The sequence below is a fragment of the Chrysemys picta genome, chromosome 2, assembly GCF_011386835.1.
Source record: "Chrysemys picta bellii isolate R12L10 chromosome 2, ASM1138683v2, whole genome shotgun sequence".
Lineage (NCBI taxonomy): Eukaryota > Metazoa > Chordata > Testudines > Emydidae > Chrysemys > Chrysemys picta.
The window spans coordinates 232,186,241-232,209,220 of NC_088792.1; the positions used below are offsets into that span (position 1 = coordinate 232,186,241).

The 22,980-nt window shown below is 41.5% G+C and overlaps 1 long non-coding RNA gene across 1 annotated transcript in view; it reads left to right on the plus strand.

The window, feature by feature from the left end:
* The first annotated feature begins 684 nt into the window (after positions 1-684).
* Positions 685-22,980, plus strand: part of LOC135981161 (uncharacterized) — a 44,607-nt gene continuing 22,311 nt past the window's right edge. The window contains exons 1-2 of the long non-coding RNA XR_010598124.1: positions 685-1,157; positions 4,039-4,189. This is a non-coding gene — a long non-coding RNA (uncharacterized LOC135981161). The remainder of the gene's footprint in view (positions 1,158-4,038; positions 4,190-22,980) is intronic.

Sequence of the window (22,980 nt, forward strand, 5' to 3'; positions counted from 1 at the left end):
CAGGGGAAGATCTTCATAGTCACAAAGGGGAGTTAGGCACCCAACTCTGTGTGTCCCTCACCCTACTCCCTTCAACTACCCCAGATTAGGGTAACCAGACAGCAAATGTGAAAAATTGGGATGGGGTGGGGGGTAATAGGAGCCTATATAAGAAAAAGACCCAAAAATAGGGACTGTCCCTATAAAATTGGGACATCTGGTCACCCTACCCCAGATTGGCTATTGAGATCGATAAAAAACATGGCCACAGGTGCTTGGGGAAACCCTAGATCAGTTTTCAGCTGTGGGAACAGTGGTCTCCAAACTGCTGCCAATGGCACTGAGGCTGCTGCAAATTCCCTCCTAGCAAGCTGCTAGCTGCTGAGCTAGCTCACATGTTTAGCTGGCAGTGTGACCTCTGGGCAGTTCAACAGCAATTCTAATCCCAGTTCCGGCACTGATTCCCTCGATAGCCTTAGATACGTCACTTAATCTCTGTGTTTTTAATTTCTCCTCTGGAATCCTGGGGACTGTGATGGGGTGTTCACCCTACCCAAGTCCTGAAGAGGTAAATTAGGCCAATCGACCTATAGGCTGCACCTGGAAAAAGCCAGGCAGTGCTAAAACCTAATTGGCTGATGAAGTCCAGCTGGGGGAAGGAGCTGGGTGAGATTTATAAAGCGAGGAAGCTGGTAACAGAAAGGGGGTTGCAGGGAAGTAGTCTGTAGTTATTCCCTAAGAGAAGGGTGGTGTGTGTTAGGCGACAGGGGTCAATAGTCTGTAGTTAATCCCTGGGAGGAGGGAGTTTGAGCTAGTATACCCAGGGAACTAGAAGCCGTACAAAGGAGTCTGGGGAAGGAGTTGCCAGGTATAGGGTCCCTAGACTGGAACCCAGAGTAATGAGTACTGTCCACTAGGGAAGTGGCACTGTCAGGGCAGTGCTGAAGATGACTGCCTGAGACCATTCATGTGGAAGGACTTTGGGACCCCCAGAAGGGGAAACCACATAGTGACCCAGCTGGAGGACTGAGCCACAAAGAGGAGGCTGCAGTTCCTGGAATGAGAGAGGGAGCCCACAGAGACAGGAAGAAAGAGAGAGATGGAGTGCAACTGCCAGAAGGGGCATTGGCCTGTCAGAGCTAATCTCCAGAACTGCCAGGAGGCGGTGCTGTCCAGGGGTGAGTAGCGCTCCTCTGTCACAGGGATAATTAATGGATACATATCTCACAGGGATGCTATGACAATTAATGAATGTCTTTTAGGTCATGCTCGACACGCCCCCCCCCCCCCCCCCGTTCCCCCAACCCTGCTCCAACTCTGCCCCATTCCAACCCCTTCCCCAAATCCCCGCCCTGGTTCTACCTCTTCCCCCGCCTCCTCCCGAGTGTGCCGCGTTCCCATTCCTTCCCCCTCCCTCACAGACCTTGTTATGCTGCGAAATAGCTGTTTTGCAGCCACAAACACTGGGATGAGAAGTGGGGATGTGGCGCGCTCAGGGGAGGAGGCAGAGGGGGTAAGGTGATCTGGGGTGGGGGGGCAGGGAGCTTGGCTGCTAGTGGGTGCAGAGCACCCACCAATTTTTCCCTGTGGGTGCTCCAGTCCCAGAGCACCCACGGAGTCGGCGTCTATGTTTCAGGTGCTAAAATTCACTAGACTGCACCATAATCTAGAGCTCCCCAAACCTCTCCTTTATTTGGGCTATTATACATTGTAACTTTCTAAAATGTTGGCAACTGTACAAGGGCTTTGGGTTGAAATGGCTAGAATTTTTAGCACCAACATGAAGGATCAGGTACTCTATTGCTCTGCACCATATGAGATCATTTGCATCCATGCCGAGTGTGTGCCAAATGCTAGAGAGTCAGAATTTTAATGTTTTATAGCTACTCTAAATTCTTTGCATGGGTGCAAATGCCACACAAGGGCAGGGGTCAAGAGAGAAACAGGACCTAAAATTGCATTTATTCTGATTCCTCATGACGTGAATTTGGGCAGCTGAAGATATTAAGGGTAAGGTGTTTTTTTGTTTGGAGTTAGCAAGTTTTGATGGTATTTCATAATAGCAAAAGGGAACTGCTTAGTGTAGTGCTTGAGATGAAATCAGTTCTGTAAAATCTCTGCTCTTCAGCCATATTTACACTTACCGGGGATTGACACTGCTGCGGGGGGTCAATTTAGCAGGTCTAGTAAAGACCCGCTAGATCAACAGCAGAGCACTCTCTGGTCGACTCCAGTACTCCACCTCCCCAAGAAGAGTAAGGTAAGTCGACGGGAGAGTGTCTCCTGTCGACACAGCACAGTGTAGACATCGCAGTAAGTTGACCTAAGCTATGTCGACTCCAGCTACATGAGTAACGTAGCTGGAGTAGTGTAACTTAGGTTGACTTGCCCCGATAGTGTAGACAAGGCCTCAGCTAAGTGAGTGTAACTTCAATAAGGCCCCAATTGTATATAAGAAACCTCAAGCAAAAGTAATAATACAAAAGAGATGAGCTTTGTCTGGTTTTGGCATGAGAGTAGGTGAAACCTGGTTGTTCAACTGAATGTTAGGGCTTGTCTACACAGTGGGGTAATGCTCTCTATGATGGTGTGATTTCTAAATTCATGAATGTGTTGCACATTAATTGGTCCATGTAGTCCTGGCTGGTGCACACAAAAGGTTCCCTAGCGAACTTTAACATAGGGCAGTACAGCATTAAAGAGGATTAGGGAACCTTTAGTGCACACCAGCAAGAACTGCATGAACCAAATAATGTGCAATACATTAATGTGCTTTAAAAATCATACAATCATAGAGCGCATTACCCCACTGTGTCGAAAAGCCCATAGGACTTCTTCATGGCACTGTCTGTTAGGGCACTGTGAACCCTGTTAGGCTGCTTAAAGTTTTAGACAGTATTTGAAGAGTTAAATTGGCTTAAAGCTGTGTCATTTTAATGCTTCAGCAAATTTTATATCCATAAAACCTTAAGTTCACTTTCAGATTTTGTTGATTTGAACCCCAAACTCATGGGAAATTGGGGGTGTAAAACCACTGGAAATCAAAACTGGAAAAATATCTGCATGATTCCCCACTGAGACAAAACTCTACAGTGTCTATCTTTGCTTTCTTAGCAGTCAGCTGACATGTCATTGTTCAAGCAGTAGTACATCATATACAATATCACTCAATAGAGGGATATCAATGTGAAGTGACTACATGATTAAATGCTGGCCCTGTGCCAAATGTATACCCCTGGTGTGTGCACCAATTCAGGGAGCAAGGTTTCCAAATGAAATGAAGTGGTGAAGCAGCACATTGTGGACAGAATAAGTGCCCTCATTATTCACCCTCTGGATAGGATAAGTGCCTTCATTATTCACTTGAGTCCATTGTATTCAGAGGAAAATATGTATCTTTTTTGTTGACACAGTCACAATACAGCACTTTATCAAGTTATGTCACTGAATTAAGTACATGAGTCCATGACCTATTTAACTTCTTTTAATGTTGCTCCTATCCCTGAACACATTAGCTTTGGGATCACAGTCACTAGAGATGGAGACCCCTATTAGATCATTGTGGCCTTCCCTCTGCAAGGGAAGGGTTTAGGCCCCTGATGGTGGATGTATCAAACATTAAACTGAAATTAAACTTGATCAAGAATAAATGTCTAATGCAACTAACACTTCAGAAATCTGCTTTTTTCAAATCATGTTACCAACCTGAAGGCCAAAATGGGAATAATGAATGAACATCTCTTTTTGTATTAAAATATTAAATAAAAAAGGGATGGGAAGTTAATATTTTTAAAGCATATTGTCACTGGTATGATACAGCCATCAATTTCACTATTATACAGTATGATTTAGTTTTTCGTATGATTTAGTTTTTCGTAACAGCTACAAAATACAGTTTGGTAGCTATAAAAAGAGAAGACTCTTCAGACTATGAAATAAATCACTGGGACTGTTAAATCATTTGTCATATTTGATATAATGTTGAAGACCTGTTGGGAAAATACATGAGTAAATGAAATGTCCCATTGCAGCTGTTCATATCACGCTTTGTGCCAGCAGGGGGGCAGAGGACTGAATGGCTGTGACAAGCACCATTTGCTGATAAATGGCCTCCGAAGTTAACGTTCACCTGACCAGGAAGAACCTTAAACTCAGGCTTAGCTATGTGATAGCAAAGCAGCACAGGAAATGGATTCATCCTCTGCAAAAGGTACACTGAATTTTCTGTACAACAGCCACTGGTCATTGATTTATTGTGTACAAGAAACTGATGCCAAATATTAACCAATAATTCAGCAGCAATTTATATAGTGGAAAATTTGGTGTTTATGAAACACTTAAAAACCTTTCAGAATACTCGCATATAATTTTTAAAGTGGGTTATTGTGAGACCAGTTTACTTTTTAAATCAACTTAAACTAGAAATTCTCAAAGGTTTTACCTTCACTTGAAAAAGACCTTGAAGACATGTTAATTAACACAATGTTATCCACAGCTTTGTAGTCAGTGTAAATTAACACAATGTTATCCACAGCTTTGTAGTCAGTGTAGACCAGGATGAGTCATACTCAACATCATGGCAGCTGGTCATGGGTAAAACCTACAGAAGTAACTCATTTTCTCACCAATCTAATGCGAGGGACATTTGTGCAGGCACTTTAGTCACTGTCATTTCAGACATACTTTATATACGTCTGGTTTCAAAGTAAAATTAGAAAATATACACTTTTGTCCTCATTAGAGGGCTTGGAACCATTGGAAATTCACCCTAGCACAAGGCCTGCACAACACTTAGGCACTTGTGTGGAACTTAAGTTGTACAGAGGCCTAACGTTTCTGACATATCTGAACAGATGACCCTTGCTTTAGAGTGCATACAGCAAGTTACTTCTCACCTGCTTTGAACCACTTCATTGGTGCTGATGATATGCAGCAGATATACATATATGTATAATTTTAATTCCAACTTTGGTCAGTGGAGAGGCTGTCACCTGGATGGGCTGTGAAATAGCTCAGGATGTTAATTTAGGACAGTGATTCTTAACTAGGGGTATGTGTACCTCTGTGGGTATGCAGAGGTCTTCCAGGGGGTACATCAACTCATCTAGATATTTGTCTAGTTTTACAACAGGCTATGTAAAAAGCACTAGCAAAGTCAGTTCAAACTAAAATTTCATACAGACAATGACTTGTTTATACTGCTCTATAAACTATATACTGAAATGTAAGTACAATATTTATATTCCAATTTATTTTATAATTATTTGGTAAAAATGAGAAAGTAAGCAACTTTTCAGTAATGTGACATTTTTGTATTTTTATCTGATTTTGTAAGCAAGTAGTTTTTATGTGAGGTGAAACTTAGGGGTATACAAGACAAATCAGACTCCTGAAAGGGGTACAGGAGTCTGGGAAAAGTTGAGAGCCCCTGATTTAGGAGATTAGCATCACCAAAATATACCAACTGTTTCTGGGGAAATGAGGACAGTGAAACTTAAGAATTCATCTGGTGGTTAGAACAGGGAAACTGAGATCCAAAGCCTCCTACATTCTACTCTGGCTCTGCCTTGGACTTGCTGTGTGGTCTTGCTCAAGTTATTTAACCTTTGCCTTAGTGAGCTTTCTGCCAGATGGAGAGAATACCTCCTCATGGTGATGCTTTGTAGACTTGTGATGTGTTTGGGGCAGGGTAGACTGCCCCCAAGCTAAACAGTAAGCAGAGATTGAATGTTGACTTGGGGGAGCCAAGAGAAATAGTTTGGCTGAAAAATATAAACATAGAGCTGTGTGTAGCTTTGCTGTTGCTTGTGTACTGATGTGAATGGCACAAGCCTACCTTTAGGGTTAGGAAGACACTTTTCCTAGGGGCAACTGAAGCTCAGTTAAATACATTGACATCCTCCTATGAAAGGCACTTGGTAGAAATTGTTCATTTTGATCATGAGGATGGGGATTCCTTGTAAATTAATATTGCCTTCATTGCCACCTGATTTTTAAAACTACTGACAAATATATTCCTCCAGCCCATTTTCATTGTGGCTAATTTTTCCATGGGTACTGTTGCTTCCTGACATTGGTTATTCCTCTCGTGAATATGAGCAAAAGTCCACATTTCCCTATACACCTCACAAAGGCCATATGTTAAGCATATAAACATCTTCCATTATCCCTGTATGTTAGTCATAATAAACATTCAGAGAATAAAATGGAGGTATTTGGTTCCCAAAGGTATGGCTTACAGAGCTACTTCCACCCATTTAAAGGGCTAGCCAGATAAGTGCTTAGAACACACTTACAGAGGTGTTCAAAGTGGTGAACATATGAGAGTTACTATCTGCAGGATGCAGACTTCCTCAGGCAGCTTTTACACTCTTCTGGAGAGCCGCCAGACTTCTGCTTTGGAATATAGAGCCAAAAATATCATTGAGTAGTTGTTAATTGTAAAATGGTGGTTCAATAATTAAGGTCCAAGACTCTAATCCCACAATTAGCTCTGTGTATGTGCAGCACTGCACCCCCATTTACTACTGTGTGTTCTGCATATGCTCATTGTTGGATGGAAGGACTAAATTAACAACTTGATTTTAGGTGTTCGTCTTTCTGTCTTAACTTAGAGAGAATGCATATCCTGTGTTGGGAGGTAAAGCATCTGCTCTGTCTTGAAAACAGACAAACCAATTACTGCTCAGTAGGGTTTTCTGTTCTGTTGGGTGAGGGAGCAGGTTGGGATGGCTGTTCAGAATAGCCCGTAGTGTGTTTTACTGTTTTGTTGTGGAAAATACAAAACAGATTTCAATTTGGATTTAAAAATAGGTGATTCAGGTGGCGGCAAACTGCTCAACTCTAACATCCCTATCCAAACTCTAAACCCAAATTAAAAACTGAAATCTAAGGGCCAGTTATGAATTAATTCCCAAAAGCAAATACATTCAGAATTAAGATCATCACCATTCCCTTTGCTGTCTGTTATTTCTATTGAAGCAAGCTCTTGTCCTCTGTAAGTAGAAGAATCATTTGTGCCTTTTACTGCCCTCCTCCCCCACCCCCGCATGCAGTAGCAAGACAAGACTCCAGACAGTTTCACAGGGAATTGATTAATGCCCACTCCATGCACCTTTGCCCCAAGGCAGCCTCATTTATCAGCTAGTAGGCCTGAAGCCTGGTCAAATATTCAAACTATATGCTGTGGTCATCTTTTGAAAGAGTAGTAAGGTGCACCCCCTGAGCCTTCCTCCCTATTCATCCTAAGCTATGTCCTGTATAGAGAATGAACAATCGTACCCGTATACAAAGTGTCAAGAATACTACACATCCTCTAGGTATTGTTACATGGGAGGGAAAAGAGTCAGAATTAAGTGATGAAAGCATTGTGCCTAATTAAAATGCACATTCAGTTTCAACAACAAAACTAACTAACTAACTAACTAACTAACTAACTATATATATATATATATAATCATGCTGTAAAATTCAAATATTGGATTCTCTTCAGTTTGAGGCTAACATATCTCCTAATAAATCAATTATTATAGCTCTGCAAAGAGTAATGCTGAGAATAAGGGTTAAATGGGGAAGAGGGGGAAGTGCAGATGCAGCTTGTGAGCTGTATCAAGTCACTTATTACTTCTGTATTTTTCTGAAAACCCATGTCTTTCCTAGCAAGCTCATCTGAAAGTCAAATATCAAATCCTTTAAAATATTTGAACAAATCCAGACTTTGAGATTGCTTGGATCTTGTTTAGCATCCAAACAGTATGGGCCTATCTCTGGTAGTCATGTCTGAGTCTAGGAAGAGTGACAATTCCACCATCCTCCCTGTGAGGCCAGTAACTTACTTACAAAATCTGACCTTTTTTTTTTTTTTGCATCCACACTGCTAAATAATTCAGGCCCTCATCATCTGCTTCCTTAATTACTGTCAACTTTTATCAAAACATTTCATTCAAATCAAAATGATGATTTTTATTTTTCAATTAATCAAAAATTTTGATTTATCTTTGGGTTTTTTTTGTTCAACTCAAAATATGTGGTGCTGATTTGGGGGGGGAGGGCTACAGGAGGGAATTGCCAGGAAACGGAAAAATCTGTTTGCACAGGTCTAGCTTAGACACATTATGACAGTGCATATAGTTTTCAAGTAGATGGAGAGGGGAAGAAAGTTACACAGTGAACGTTATGCTTTGCATCTTGAGAGCCCAGGTGAATAGGGTCCTCAAATTTACTTGAACAAATGTGATCTCTCTGAAGAGCTAACCCAATATAATGATACAAATATTCTTAAACTTACATTTCACTCATAACTGCTCTGTAGCCTGGCTCTTTTATATTGATTTTCAAAATAGCACAAAGGCTTAATCCAAGCCAATACTTACCACTTGATTCTGATATCTGATAATTGCAGCAAGCATAGCAACCAAAATTCAAACAGCTTCTGATAATTTACACTGGGATACTGCTGTCCTCTAAATGGCATGTCAGGGTAGACTTGTGTCTAGTACATCTGTGCTCAAAGGTCATATGACTCAAAGTCAGAGTTCTTGGTCTATGCAGCAGCTGTAGATATGGGTGAAACTGACTTCATTTGCCAGATGCATGGTGTGGGGTTCCATGCGGAGCGGATAAAGCACACGACCAATGTGGTTGCAAGCTGAATCCCATCCTGTTTATTACAAGCTTTCTTTTATAGTTTTTCTTAACATTACATAACACAATTAGGCTATAATCACACATCTACCGATTGGACAAGAAGGAGAATCATGTGTTTATCACATGTATAGCCCCACACCGATTGGTTCAACCGTTCCTTACATAAGGCCATGATTTATTACCTTGTTTACCTCATCTTATATGATCCCTAGACCACCAGGGGGCCTTACATAAGGCCATGATCATCTTATATAATCCTAGACCACCAGGGGGCCTTACATAAGGCCATGATTTGTTTACCTGGCAAGTGTCCCATCGTGACCCTTACCTCCTCATGGAAATTTCCATTAGGTTGGTGTAGGGATGATACATCCCCACAGCATGGATATGAAAACCTCACTCTCAGCTGATTCCATAGATCTGCTGAAACAAACAGACCAGTATATGATCTAAGTTGTGCCGTCCTTATTTCACACAAAGAAACAGCTAGTCTAGTATAGAAGCGATAAATCGATCACTGTAGCGTCAACTCCAGTACTCCACCTCAACGAGAAGTGCAAGAGGAATCGACAGGAGAGTGTCTCCCGTTGACACACCACAGTGAAGACACCGCCGTAAGTAGATCTAAGTATATCAACTTCAGCTACATTGTTCACGTAGCTGAAGTCACGTAACTTAGATCAACCTCCCTCCCACCCCCCTCCCCATAGTGTAGACCAGCCCTGACTCTTGCCTGCTGGTGCAAATATAAAGTTGGCTTCTCTTGCAGCAAATGATGAGCAGTGAGTGGCAGTCAGGTATGCATGCAAGGAAAAAAGATTTGGGGAGGAATTTATTTATTCTGTGTGAATGGAGATTTGCTGCAGTGGAAGGAAAAGAGAAGCGCAGATGAGTGACTAATGTGCTTGTGGGTTCCCATAGTTGAAGAAAGGCCTCAGGGGATTTATTTTTGTTTGCCCCTGCAATGGAGGCATACAGCAGTAGAAAGCCTGTCAGTAGGGGTGGCTGCAGCAGGGCAAAAGAGTAGATGCTCATATTGGGGCCTATAGAGAATTTACCCGTCCCCAAAAAATGAATGATGCAGGCTCAGGGTGGAATGGACAGTCCATTACGAGGAGCCACCGGTGTCGGGGATCCTAGGAAGCCTTGGTGACTAAATAAACCCTGTAACCCTTACTCTTTGAGTGGAAAATCCTGAGGGAAGGCAGCAACAACATCATAGGCTGGCATTATATTAATTTAGATGGCTATATGGGCTAAAGGTGTTATTCATAGATTCTAGGATTGGAAGGGACCTTGAGAGGTTATCGAGTCCAGTCCCCTGCCCTCATGGCAGGACCAAATACTGTCTAGACCATCCCAGATAGACATTTATCTAACCTACTCTTAAATATCTCCAGAGATGGAGATTCCACAACCTCCCTAGGCAATTTATTCCAGTGTTTAACCACCCTGACATTTAGGAACTTTTTCCTAATGTCCAATCTAAACCTCCTTTGCTGCAGTTTAAACCCATTGCTTCTTATTCTATCCTTAGAGGCTAAGGTGAACAAGTTTTCTCCCTCCTCCTTATGACACCCTTTTAGATACCTGAAAACTGCTATCATGTCCCCTCTCAGTCTTCTCTTTTCCAAACTAAACAAACCCAATTCTTTCAGCCTTCCTTCATAGGTCATGTTCTCAAGACCTTTAATCATTCTTGTTGCTCTTCTCTGGACCCTCTCCAATTTCTCCACATCTTTCTTGAAATGCGGTGCCCAGAACTGGACACAATACTCCAGTTGAGGCCTAACCAGTGCAGAGTAGAGCGGAAGAATGACTTCTCGTGTCTTGCTCATGACACACCTGTTAATACATCCCAGAATCATGATTGCTTTTTTTGCAACAGCATCACACTGACTCATATTTAGCTTGTGGTCCACTATAACCCCTAGATCCCTTTCTGCCATACTCCTTCCTAGACAGTCTCTTCCCATTCTGTATGTGTGAAACTGATTTTTCCTTCCTAAGTAGAGCACTTCGCATTTGTCTTTGTTAAACTTCATTCTATTTACCTCAGACCATTTCTCCAATTTGTCCAGATCATTTTGAATTATGACCCTGTCCTCCAAAGCAGTTGCAATCCCTCCCAGTTTGGTATCATCTGCAAACTTAATAAGCGTACTTTCTATGCCAATATCTAAGTCGTTAATGAAGATATTGAACAGAGCTGGTCCCAAAACAGACCCCTGCGGAACACCACTTGTTATGCCTTTCCAGCAGGATTGGGAACCATTAATAACAACTCTCTGAGTATGGTTATCCAGCCAGTTATGCACCCACCTTATAGTAGCCCCATCTAAATTGTATTTGCCTAGTTTATTGATAAGAATATCATGCTTATGAATGATGAATGAATATTATGTGTTAACATAACCCAATCACTGTCCAACATTAAGCAGTGTTAAACAAAGCTTGTGGTTTGGTATACAGAACCTCAGCCTAGTTAGTATCATGGCACAAACACCACTAAAAATCCTTTTAACCTTTTATTAAAGAAAACAAGGAAAAACAGCTAAAGCATTTGAAATGTAAAATATTAAATAAGGCTTTCATTTTAATGTCCCGTGTTCCCTTTAACTGGAAAGAGGTTTTTTTAGAAGGAAAAGCCACTTGTTTGACCATCTGAGATGGTAGCAGAGAACTCTCCTTTTTGGAGAAAAGAGAAAAAATTAGATTAGATGGGTTGGGGTTGTTGTTAAAATCTGATCTCGTTTCATCTCAGATAGTGGTTGGGATTCAGCTGGTGCGAGTAGAGGTAGAGATGTCATCTGGCTCCCTCTTTCTGATCTGGTCAGGACATCTCTCAGGATCAGGACAATCAAGGCCAGGGGTTGCAGAAGACCATGGGGTGTCAGCCATGATGGTGAAATGTTCTCTAATATTCAAGTTTTCTCCCAAAGCCTTTCTTTAAGGACTCCAAAAGGGAGTGGTAGGTGGAATAGCCCATCCCCTCATGATCATGTCCACCAATTAGGCCTATTTTCCAACACACCAATTTTGGTTCACTGATTTTGGTTCCACACTTTTCTTGTTTACTAAGAATGATCTTAATACAGTCTTTGAGTTATATCAGTTGACCTTTTTGTTTGGACTAATTTAGTTTGTCTCCCTTTCATACCTTTTCCCATCAACATTTGCTATAGGTTACTGTGATACTTTATGAACTTGCACTCACTTTCACAGTTAAGTTCATGGTTAGGATAACTTGTAGGCCCAGTTTCACAACATGCCTCTTCAGGGTACTAAAAGTTTAGCATGTGGTTTGATTGTGTTTGTTTTTTTGCTGCCCTTTGTCCAGTTTAGTGACTAGGAATGTCTGACCAGAAGTTGGTTATATAGGCCAAAATTTTCAAAAGGGACTATTGATTTGGGGTGCCTCAATATTGGGGATGCTCCAATTGAGACAACTTAAAGGCATTTGATTTTTCTAGAAGTGCTGAGCACCCACTCTCTGAAATTAAGATCTCAAATTGGGCCCTGAAAAATTGAGGCATTCAATCAGCAGTCACGCTTGAAAATGTGGCCAGCTTTTTCATTTTGTTCCCTTATACCATCAGTAACTTTGAGTCCCATGTTGACTCTTTCTCCCTGGCTCCTGCACTGAGTTCCAGAGCTTTGCCCTAAGCTACATCTAATATATCAAAGATGTGTGTTGTCTGATAAGGTGATGTGACAGTCTATGCTATTATGGTCACTTTTACAAAACGATGATAAATTTTGTACAAAGTATGCCGTGTTGAGCTATCATTTGAAAAGTCATAATCTGCTGAATATCATTATCCTGTTAAAATGTGTAGCAACACTATATGCCAAGTTATAAGATTCTATTCTATGATTGTTACGGAAATATGTTGCAATTTTGGTTAACCCCCACAAACCAGTTTCTCAGGGCTTATATTTGCTACTGCACTACATCAGCGCCTCAATGAGAGGAGGAAGCTATGTTGGCAGGAGAGCATCTCCTGCTGACATAATGCAGTATAGATACTGCTTTAAGTTGATGGAACTTATGTCACTTGTGGGGGGGGGTGGTCGTTTTTTCACACCCCTGAGTGATGGAAGTTACATTGACTTAAGTGATAGTGTAGACAAGCCCTCAGAGACAGACACACATTAGGACCCCAGACAGGTGTTAAAGGGCCATTGCCTATGTAGTGACCATCCTCCAGCAAGGGGGGGAGGTATAAACAAGAAATTTACATTTAATCTCAGGTACAATTCAAACCTCATGTCCGCAATGGACTATGTGTCACCATGACTCAGCAAGGATGTTTCTAATGGCTTGTCTACACTATGCAGCTTTTAGCGACTAGGCTGTGTTTGGATTAGAGTGTGTGGGGAAACTCCATTTGGGAGAACAAGGCTGGTGCCTATATCATTTTCCTTTAATGAAACAATAGGCTTTTTATGAGCTTGAATTGTTCAATAGTGTGCTGGACAGTACAAGAGACACATTTCTGGGGGGAACAAGGCTGGGACTAAGGATTTCCAGGCGTTGCCCTGTATGTAATTCATGAGTAACTGATCAGAGTGCTCATGTATTTAGCTGAGAGTGAATGTGCATGCTGAAGGCTGAGAGAGCCACCAGGAGTGGAAGTTCTGACCATCAAAGCTGTGTAAAAGCACCACAGGCTAGAGAGTTAACAGACGCAGCTGTTCAGCAGTCCAGTTTGTACACTGGGGAATGTCATAGGTGGATTTAAAGATGATGCAAATAAAGAAATCAAACTTTCACATTCTTCTGCAATAACCTAGCATGTAGGGCTTTAGAAAAATACTGAACAAAGGGACATCACCCCCACAGTGTTTTATACATGGTTAAAACTGATGAGGGATTTTCTGTAAGAATGACTTTCTGATGGGAAATGAGGTTTTCACAATCAAAATTATTTGCAGAAATCCAGTTTGATGACATTTTAGTCCAGCGCAATGTGACATCCTACATATTAAATCCTGAAAATCAGTGTTTATACAAGAATCATGAAGAGACCTTTATTTATGAAATTTGTGCTCATAATTGTTCAAACTGCTGTAAAAATGCTCAAAATGTTAAGCATTAATGTTGTTTTAGCTATCATGTGATATCCCCGTTCTGAAGTGACACAGCTCTGAATGACAAAATAGCCATGACAGAGGACTTCATATTTTACTGCCAAATAGTGTGAATTTAGTTTTATATCCATTTAATAAAAAATGCACAAAGTTAGAAATTAAATATTTTCTATTTTCTGTGTCTTCCAAAGAAGATTTAAACATAATTTCCTTTCTCATTTTACCTGGTAGTATTCTGTATTTACTCAGTTTTATTCATTGTACCAATTGCCCAGCAGCAGTTTTTTCCACTGTTTTACAAAATATGAATGTCAATATACAGTGTTGTGCTGCTATAAACTGAAGCGATGTGTCAATGAAAAAATAATGACAAGTACTAAAATACTTTGGCTTCATGTCAAGTCATGTCACGTCAGCATTTCAAAGAATGACATAGTCCATTTTTCTTGACTGCTTATTGCATTGGCCCCTGGAGGTGTAGTAACCAGATGTTAGTAGCACTAGGTATCTAAAGTGTTCAAACGTTAACAAATAGTACTAAAAATGTCCAATATGTCTGCCTTCAACTTGTAATTGTTCTTATTTCATATTCAGTGCTGCTTTTTAAAGTGTATTTATCTTTCACCAGCTTTTATGGTGACTGCTATTGACATAAAACAAACACAATAAATAGTTGGACATTCACCATGTAATCCAAATTCCAACATCAAGAGAAATAAATGTAAAGTAATCACCATGAAAAGAAATTGACATTTGCCAAGAGATACCACAAGATTACTACAGTTGTTTCATATTTTAGCCATAGGAGGAAAGTGATTTTGACTAGCTATATCACTCTGTAGTAGCTAGCTTTTAGATGATAACCACTATATATATATATAGAGAGAGAGAGAGAGAGAGAGAGAGTGTGGTTTTTTTTTTTTTAATTTATACTGATAGCACATGGCTTGTGAATATCCTTTCTGGAATCATTCAAGTTGGATACGCAACTTTCAACAGTTTCCATATCCCATTTCTAAAAAAATAATCCTATCCCAGAATATAACTTCTATAAAAGTATTTAAAAAAATTGTTCTGCATCTACTTACTTCTAGTTACATTTCCTGGCAAAAAGCCCCAGCTGTGTACCACTGCCTACTTGAATCCTGCTGCTAGCTCTGAATGAACAAGAGGACACAAGCCCAAAAACTAATTCAACAATGCAATGACTATTTTGGGAAGTCCATGCTGTTACAAATCTGCTGATCTGCAGAAGATTTTCAGAGCTGTTTTTATTTTCTTTTGTTCTGTGAACTGGCAGCTTTGGATCCAGATAGTCAGAGATGGCATGGCATTAAATTAATTTGCAATAGTTTGTGCCAACAAGAGCCCACATTCAGACCATGAGCTACAATATGAGGAAATTAAATAGAATTGTGCATGGGAAGTTATTTGACTCAAGCAAAAACCTGTGGCAGAAGTGCCAAGTTTACAATGGCACTGGTGGCGCCATGGAGCTGGGCCCATGCTCAGAAGGGGCCCTGGCCTGCTCTGCTTGCACTGTGCCCTGAGACCCGCCAACCCACTGGCTTCCCCCACCCCGCCCACCACTTGCTCTTCTCAGCCAGCCGGATGAGGGCTCCTCTCCACCCCCCTGACCTCGACCGCCGGCTTCTCTCTGTCCCCTGGCTGCACCCCAGTGCACCTCTGGCTCCGGACAGTCTCTGCTTCCCACCACCTGTGGGACCCCGCCTGTCTCTCCAGAGCTGAGCCACCTGGGACTGGTGCAGAAGCCTGGCCAATCTCGGCCAGTTGGGGGGCGGGGGAGGGAGTATGGGGAGGGGCTTGGCTGGGCCCCTCCAAGCATGAGGTTCCTGAGGGAGCCGAGCTGGGGCAGGACCTGGCCTGGCTGATCTTGCCACTCCCAAGGGGCCAGAGCGATTTCCCCGTCCCGGGACCAGCCCTGGCCGCACTGGCGGCTCAGCCTGGCAGACACAGTCACCTCTCAGAAGGTCCGGTGAGTGCGGCCGGGAGGCAGGCCGTGGGTCTTTTGGCGGTCTGGGGGATGCTGCTGGGCTGTGAGGTGGTGGGGAAGATCTCTGTGTGTTGGGGCACTAGGGAGTGGGGGTTCTGTGTGGGGTACTGGGCAGTTGTGGTGAGGCTGTGGGCAGGGGGGCACTGGGCAGGGGTGGTGATGTGCAGGGTGCTGTGCATTTGTGGCAGGGTCTGGGGGGGGCACTGGGCATAGCGGGTTCGGGGGGGCTCTGGCCATAGGGAATCGGGGGGTGTTCTGGTGTTGAGTTGGAAGGATGTGTGGTGCGGCATGGCAACTGCCAGTTTGTAAATAGTGCCCTCGCACTGGGCTGGGCGGACCATGTTATGCCCCTGGCCGGCCCCTCACTCCAGGGACTGACCACCCCCCACCGCACTATGCTCCATTGCCCCCATGGGGGGCCACAAATATGTGTGGGGCCGGGCCCACGAAAGGTTAATCCGGCCCTGCGTGGCAGACACAGGATGCAGCAGTTCAGCAAGGAAAGCAGAGTTTAGCTGAGTGATGTGCTCAATTTATGCATCTACCTCTAATGCCTTCACTCCGCAAACAACTCCTCCCCCCCATTTCTTTCGCTTCTCTTACAACCATCTTTGTGCCCTTTTCTACACCACCTCTTATATAGGACATATGACAAATCTAAGGCTACATCTACCCTAAACACCACCGGCAGCAGCATATAGTGTATGGATAGCTGTACGCCACAGTGAAAAGCAGGTGGCATCCACACTGATATGTAGCTGCAGGTACCAGTGAAAGGCTCTGCAGTGGGAGGCAGTGGGGAAAGACTTCAGGAGCTCCCGGCTGATGGAACCTTTCACTGCAGTGAGGATGTCACTTGGCTTACTTTACAATGTCTGTAACATGCCATGTGTCTGTGATATAAATAATCCTGGTAATAGCTTATTGGAAATAACTAAAACATGAAATATTAGTTGCTATTAAAAGTACCGCTGAGCTGCCCTCAGCCTCTGAGGCCCTTATCCAACCCAGGTTATTTATGAGCCATCCTCCCTGTCTTTTACCCAGATAACTGCTATACTATAAATACTCAAATTCTAAAAAAGAGCAGCCAGTCTTTTAATGATAGATATGTGCATCAAGATACTGCATAATGGGATGCATGGGGGAAATAAGTGCATACAAACTTACTTGAAACCATGGGCAGGAGAACAATGGCCTTTGCCTCCTGTTAAATGGAGGCATTGGAAGATTGGAGGCCTTTGGTGTTATGCCTTTGAAGTTTTGCACCTCCAAATAGTACCAACTAATAAGATTTGCCGGTGTTGTCAGTAGTCTAGCTCCCACTGCCATTGTGATATGATTGGGCTGGATTTTAAGATGTCAGCTGATCATGAAGAATGCGGGTAGCTGGGGAAAACTGAAAGGAAAAAAAACCTGAAGAAGTTGATCTCTTGATACTACGTTGGAAAATAGCTGTTCTCAAGGGTATTCTCTCCAGGTAAACTTGCCACTACATGAAACAGAGTCAAAATATTTTCATTTAAAAATGTAGACCAGTCAAGGAAGACCAGATCCAAAACAACAAACAAAAGTGGTTGCAATCTCTTGTAACAATTGTTGTGGCATCTAAGGGCTTGTCTTCACTACCGGGAAGATCAGTGCTGCTGCAATCAATGCAGTGGGTGTCAATTTAGTGGGTCTAGTGAAGACCCACTTAATTGATGGCCGAGCGCTCTCCGGTCGACTCGGTACTCCAGCTCCCCAAGAAGAGTAAAGGAGGTCAACCAGAGAGCGTCTCCCGTCGACGCAGCGCAGTGAAGACACCTGGGTAAGTCGACCTAAGCTACGTCGACTCCAGCTACGTTATTCACGTAACTGGAGTCGCATAACTTAGGTCGACTTACTCTGGTGGTGAAGACAAGCCCTGAGAATGGGAGTGCAGTCCCTTTCCAACACTGTGTAGTTCTCTTCCCTTACGGCTTCTTCTTTTTCCATATTTTCTGTGATATGAAACCAGGCTTGTTTGTGTGTGTGTGTGTGTGTGTATATCATTTGATAAGTCTAGGCAAAATGTATGGGAAAGGTATTTTTTCATATGGTTATAAACAGGCAAAGATTGAGTGTGATGTTTTGGCTTTGAGGCCTCAGTTAAGGGTGTGGAAAGAAAATGCAGCAAGGTTAATTCTAGGTTAAGCTATGTTGTACTGATGTAATAATGTTGTCTTTAGAACAAATTAGCTCTTGGGGACTCAGCGACACAGTGGAGTACTAAACTTCTTTTTAAATATATGTGCAGGTTGTTTCTTGTTTGAAAAAAACAGAGAAAAATTACACAATGATCAAACCTGGAAAATGTTTACTTTTGTAGAAAATTTAAAAATAGAATCTCAATTATGTTGGCAGTTCACTTTTTAAAATGGGCTATTTGTTCTAGGCTCCTGCAGCATATGGCTTATTGCGATTTATATGGCTATATTGAAACCACATGAACTGAGGCACCTAAGGGAATGTTGTTTAAAAAAAAAAAAGTTGCGTTGGACTGAAATTCAGTATGAATCATATTAGAAGTTTAGAAACACACAAAGATAAATGTGCCCCATGTGACTCAAAGAAGCACATCTGGTAGGTGATCCTGTATAAATAAATACCTGAAAGGACTATGGTTTAACAGCTATCAATAAAAAAATGAAATCATACTCTAAAAAAATTGAGGAAAAAGGATATTTTATTAATTTAATCAGAATATAATGTGTATTTGTCTGAACATGGGGAGGGAGATAGTGTGTACTCTTGCAAATATGGTCTAAACAATCAGTGGTATAACTCACATGAGTAAAGTTACTCAATTGCATAAGTATTTGAAGGATCAGATATTTTGACTTTGAAAGCCAAATAATGTTTTGTTCTGTACTAAGACCCTGATTCAGCAAAACATTTAAACACATGCTGGAATCCCAGGACTCCAGGCAAGAGTGAGGCTCAGCCCATGCGGGTCTCATTGTAGGACTGAGGCCTAATGAGAAAGTGGTGTACATTTTGCAGGGTGGTTTTGTATGAAGTCTGGTGACCATAATAGTGCACTCTATTCTCATTTTTAACAACTTTAAAAGGTTTACTTATTCTAACACCTGACATTTTTTGTAAAAAATGTTCCACCTCTCTCCAAACTGTTCCCCCACTTTTTATTGGCATATGTTGTATGTTAGTTCAACAGCAGGTTGAGAGAGAGTGAGACGACACTGTATACTTTCCTCTGTGTTGTACATCCAATATAGGGAAACTAGACAGTATGTTTTGTGATGGGGGTCAAACAGGCAACCTACGAAGGTTAAAGTCTCGATCCTGCACAAACTTCCACATGTACTTTGATTTTTTTCTATGTGAGAAGTGCCAAAAATCAAAAGGTAAAGCAAATAAAAATAAGCATACAATTGTTAGCAGGATCAGGGCCTAAAAGTTTGGGTTTCTTAGGTATAGAGTTCAACTAGCTTATCATTTTAATAACAAGGTTAGAGCTAATATCTGAAGAAATATAATAAATATTGGAACTAGCTGGAAAATTTTAGAAAAAATTGATTTTCTTTTAAAAAGTCTCTCTCCTTTTCCCCACTCTTTTTTGACTAGCTCTACAACTTGTCCAAATTTTTAGGGAATAGTTTGGCACAAATGTTGTAGAAGTATTTTCCCATTTTTCAACCAATTCTAATAAATATGGATATCCCCAGCTAGTAGAAACTCTCCTTTACATGAATCCAAAAGAATATACTATAATATTAGGCAAATGTTATCAAAAATTTTCCATGAGTAATTGGTTTTTTAAACTAATTCCTTTTGGCCGTATTTAGGACCATACCATATTTGCTTTGTCAGAAGATTCAAACAAATGTCCCTATTGTCAGGAATGTTGATGGAAACCGTGAATACTGAAGAAAAATACTATGTGACCTATAGTTGCAATCAAAATGAGTCAGTACCACTCTCATAGCTCTGTTCCAAAGCCTACTGAAGTCAATGGGAGATTTTCTATTTACTTCAATGGTCTTTGAAGGAGTCCCACGCTGAATGCTGGCCATGAACAGCTCATGTACAAGCTACAGGCCATTAATTGTTTGCTGAAGTTTTGGTGTCAATCATTTTGAATATGAACAAATCTCCAAAGTTGTAAGCAGCTAGCAGACAATTTGTACAGAAAAAGAGGGAGGAATTCACTGAAAGAAAATAATCACTGTGAATTAATCACTCAGCTCTTTAATTTAACAAAAGAGCAGCAGTGAGTGTTTGACAACTGAACTCTAAACTCTACAAGCCTCTACTAGCTCACATGGACAATTTGGATTTAGCCATTGGCTCACTTATTAGGATCAAATTCAATGTTATCTTAGATATTCTAAAGCTGTATTCAAAATACAAGCCTGCAAGGCAGTTGGTAGCTCTTGTAATTGGCAACTATTTCACTCTAGCTTAGCCTCTTCCACCAGCAACAGCTAGAGAAAGTCTATAGCAATCTCAGTCACTCTCTAGAGCTCTTCTCTTCTGAAGGTTTCATCTCCAGACTTCGCTCCAGCCCTTTTCAGTTCACCAGAAATAATAAACAAGTAAAACAAGTCTTGAAATGTGACTGTCAAACTAATAAGTATTTCCGCCGTGCCTTGTTGGAACACCAAAGGCACTTGATGCAATGGTAATAAGCTCAGTGTAAAAGACAGTGTTAGTCAAACCGCAATGTGCCACTACACTGGGCCCAGAAAAGTGAACACTAATTATAAACAAAAGTTTAACTGACTAGTCTAGTGGTGCCCAGGTTGCGTGAAATGACAAAAGTAAGCAACCATCATAACAGATTAACATGAATTTAGATTTAAAAAAATTTTGGGGCCAGATCCTCGGCTGGTATAAATCAGCCTTGCTCCTTTACCTTTTGTGCAGTGGTTTTGATTTACGTGAGCGGAGGATCTGGAGTAGTTTTTGTTTTAGTAATCTAACGTGTGGCTAGTATTGCAGCTAAGAATTTTTTCATTTCTCGGAAACACGTTGACTCCTCATTTAAACACCGATAGTATTTTTTAAGTTAGTTACAGAACTGGATTTGTTGGAGCAGGAAAAATCATGAAAACATCTTTGTATTTTTTTTCCTTTTACTAACTTAAATCTGGGACGTAGGCTACCTCAGCTTCCCTGGAGTCCCTTCTGTCATGACAGATTGTCTCTCTTCCGTCAGATCAGATCATCCCTCTAGTTTTTGATAGTAGAAAAAAATATAAGGAAAGGTTGAAATCCTAAGGGGCACAGAAGCCATTTACTGCCACATTGGGCAGTTCAACTCAAGCCTAACTGAGCCCCAAGACTGTCAGGTAAGCTCAACAGAGGCTGAGGAGCAGCTGTTCAGCCACTTTGGTTGGGGTCTTGTGGAGGTTTCTAGGGATCCTGTTGACTCAGTCCCCCTTGCACTAGCACCATGGAATTACTGTAACTTTAGCCTCTTTTTGTGGTAACCTGTCAGATAGTTGGGGCCAAGAAGAAGTGTGGTGCATTAGGTATTTATACACCATGCTGTAATTAGATTTGCCAAAAATGCAAGTAGCAAAACTATAGTGACCTACAAGGAACCACACTCACCTGTTTGTTATGGGCCGGTCTATGCTAGATTTGAAGTCCTGTTAATTGAACCGAAGGGATAGCACTCTTGTAAGTACCAAGCGTTCACACTTGGCATGCTAGTTCGGTTTCAGGTCTATTGCATTTTTCCTCGTGTCTGCTGCCCTGTGGGTATCTATCCTGCAGTTCATATCACAACTTCCTGAAGCAGTGGTTTCTGGGACATTTTTCTTCTGCAGTACTTTATAGAGCTAGGGAGAATCTTGGGAGAAGTAGTCTAGCTCCCATAATTTCCTGGGAAAGTACCAGAATTCCCTCATGAATTCCTAGAAATTGTTCTTTCTGGTGGCACCATTTCCTAATTCTTTTCTCAAAATGAAGGAGAGTTTGAACACTCAACTCTTGCTTCTTTCTCAGCTAGAAGGGTTTCTGCTGGAGCTGCTTCCAAGAGACAGATTGAGGTGAGCAGCTAACAGAGTTCATCATGTGGTAGCCAATTTAAGTGGAGTGGAAAAACTAGAACTGACAAGACCTAAGCAGTCACCAGTGCAGTGTGTAGTGGTAACAGAAAGAGTATATATGCTGTTGGGATTAATAATACCAGCCGTCTCCATCCATGTTTGTGCTACAGCAGTAGAGACTGACTTGGAGAACAACACAGTGGTTATACTTGAAACAAATCTATTCTAAATGGCAATTTTTATGCTTGTGTGCTGTTCGGACATAAGGTGAGCTAATGGGACAACACAGTGGTGCACATTTTTAGAGTATAATAGTGAACTTGGCTATTCTCCCAACCCCATTACTGTCCCCACTACTATGCTTGTCAGATTGTGGTACCTTTAGGCAACAGGATTGCATGTCTCAGAAAGCGCCATGAGAATTCTAATTCTGAGCAAATGACAATATATTTCATAAGTAAGATCTGTCCATGGTCCTCATTGTTAGACTCCTTTTCAGGGATGCTTAAGCTTGTAAAAATATCCATTGTATTCATCCATATGAAATTATTGACCCTAGCCATGATATCAAATGCTTTCTATGCAAATATTACAGATACCACACCAAATAAATGTCAGTTGGATATACAAACTTAATTCCAGACATCCTCAAGAGTGTGGGGAAAGGAGTGAGTATAATCATATTAAACTTTAGTAAAATAGGAATTCAAGCTATTACTGGGCAGTGTAATAAAACTACAATACAATCTATTGCAAAATAATGCAGACTGATATCAAATGGTTGTGCTAGACCTTCTCCTCCTAACGGTCTGGTCTGCCTTGCAGTTTTTGAGACCCTGTCCTGGGAGAAAGTCGTGTAATATGTTACATAAGCTTTGATGGATCCAGTCCCTTTTTTGAGAGGTTCACTTTTTTTTCTCTCTCATTTTCTGTCCCAGGGACAGTTCTTAGTGCTAGGCTGTTTGTTTTGCTTTCTTAATTATTGACTCTCATGTATTGGCTTCAAGTTTTGAGTCAGTTCAGTTATTCTTGATTCCATCCTATTGGTTCCCCAATTTATATTCTCTAATGGTTACATTGACCCTGACTCTGCTCTCACTTCTGATTTGCGCTTGTGTGAGTAACTTGAGTGAAATCAACAGAATTACATGTAAAATCAGTATGAGTGAACATAAAAATATAAGAATAGCCATACTGGGTCAGGCCAAT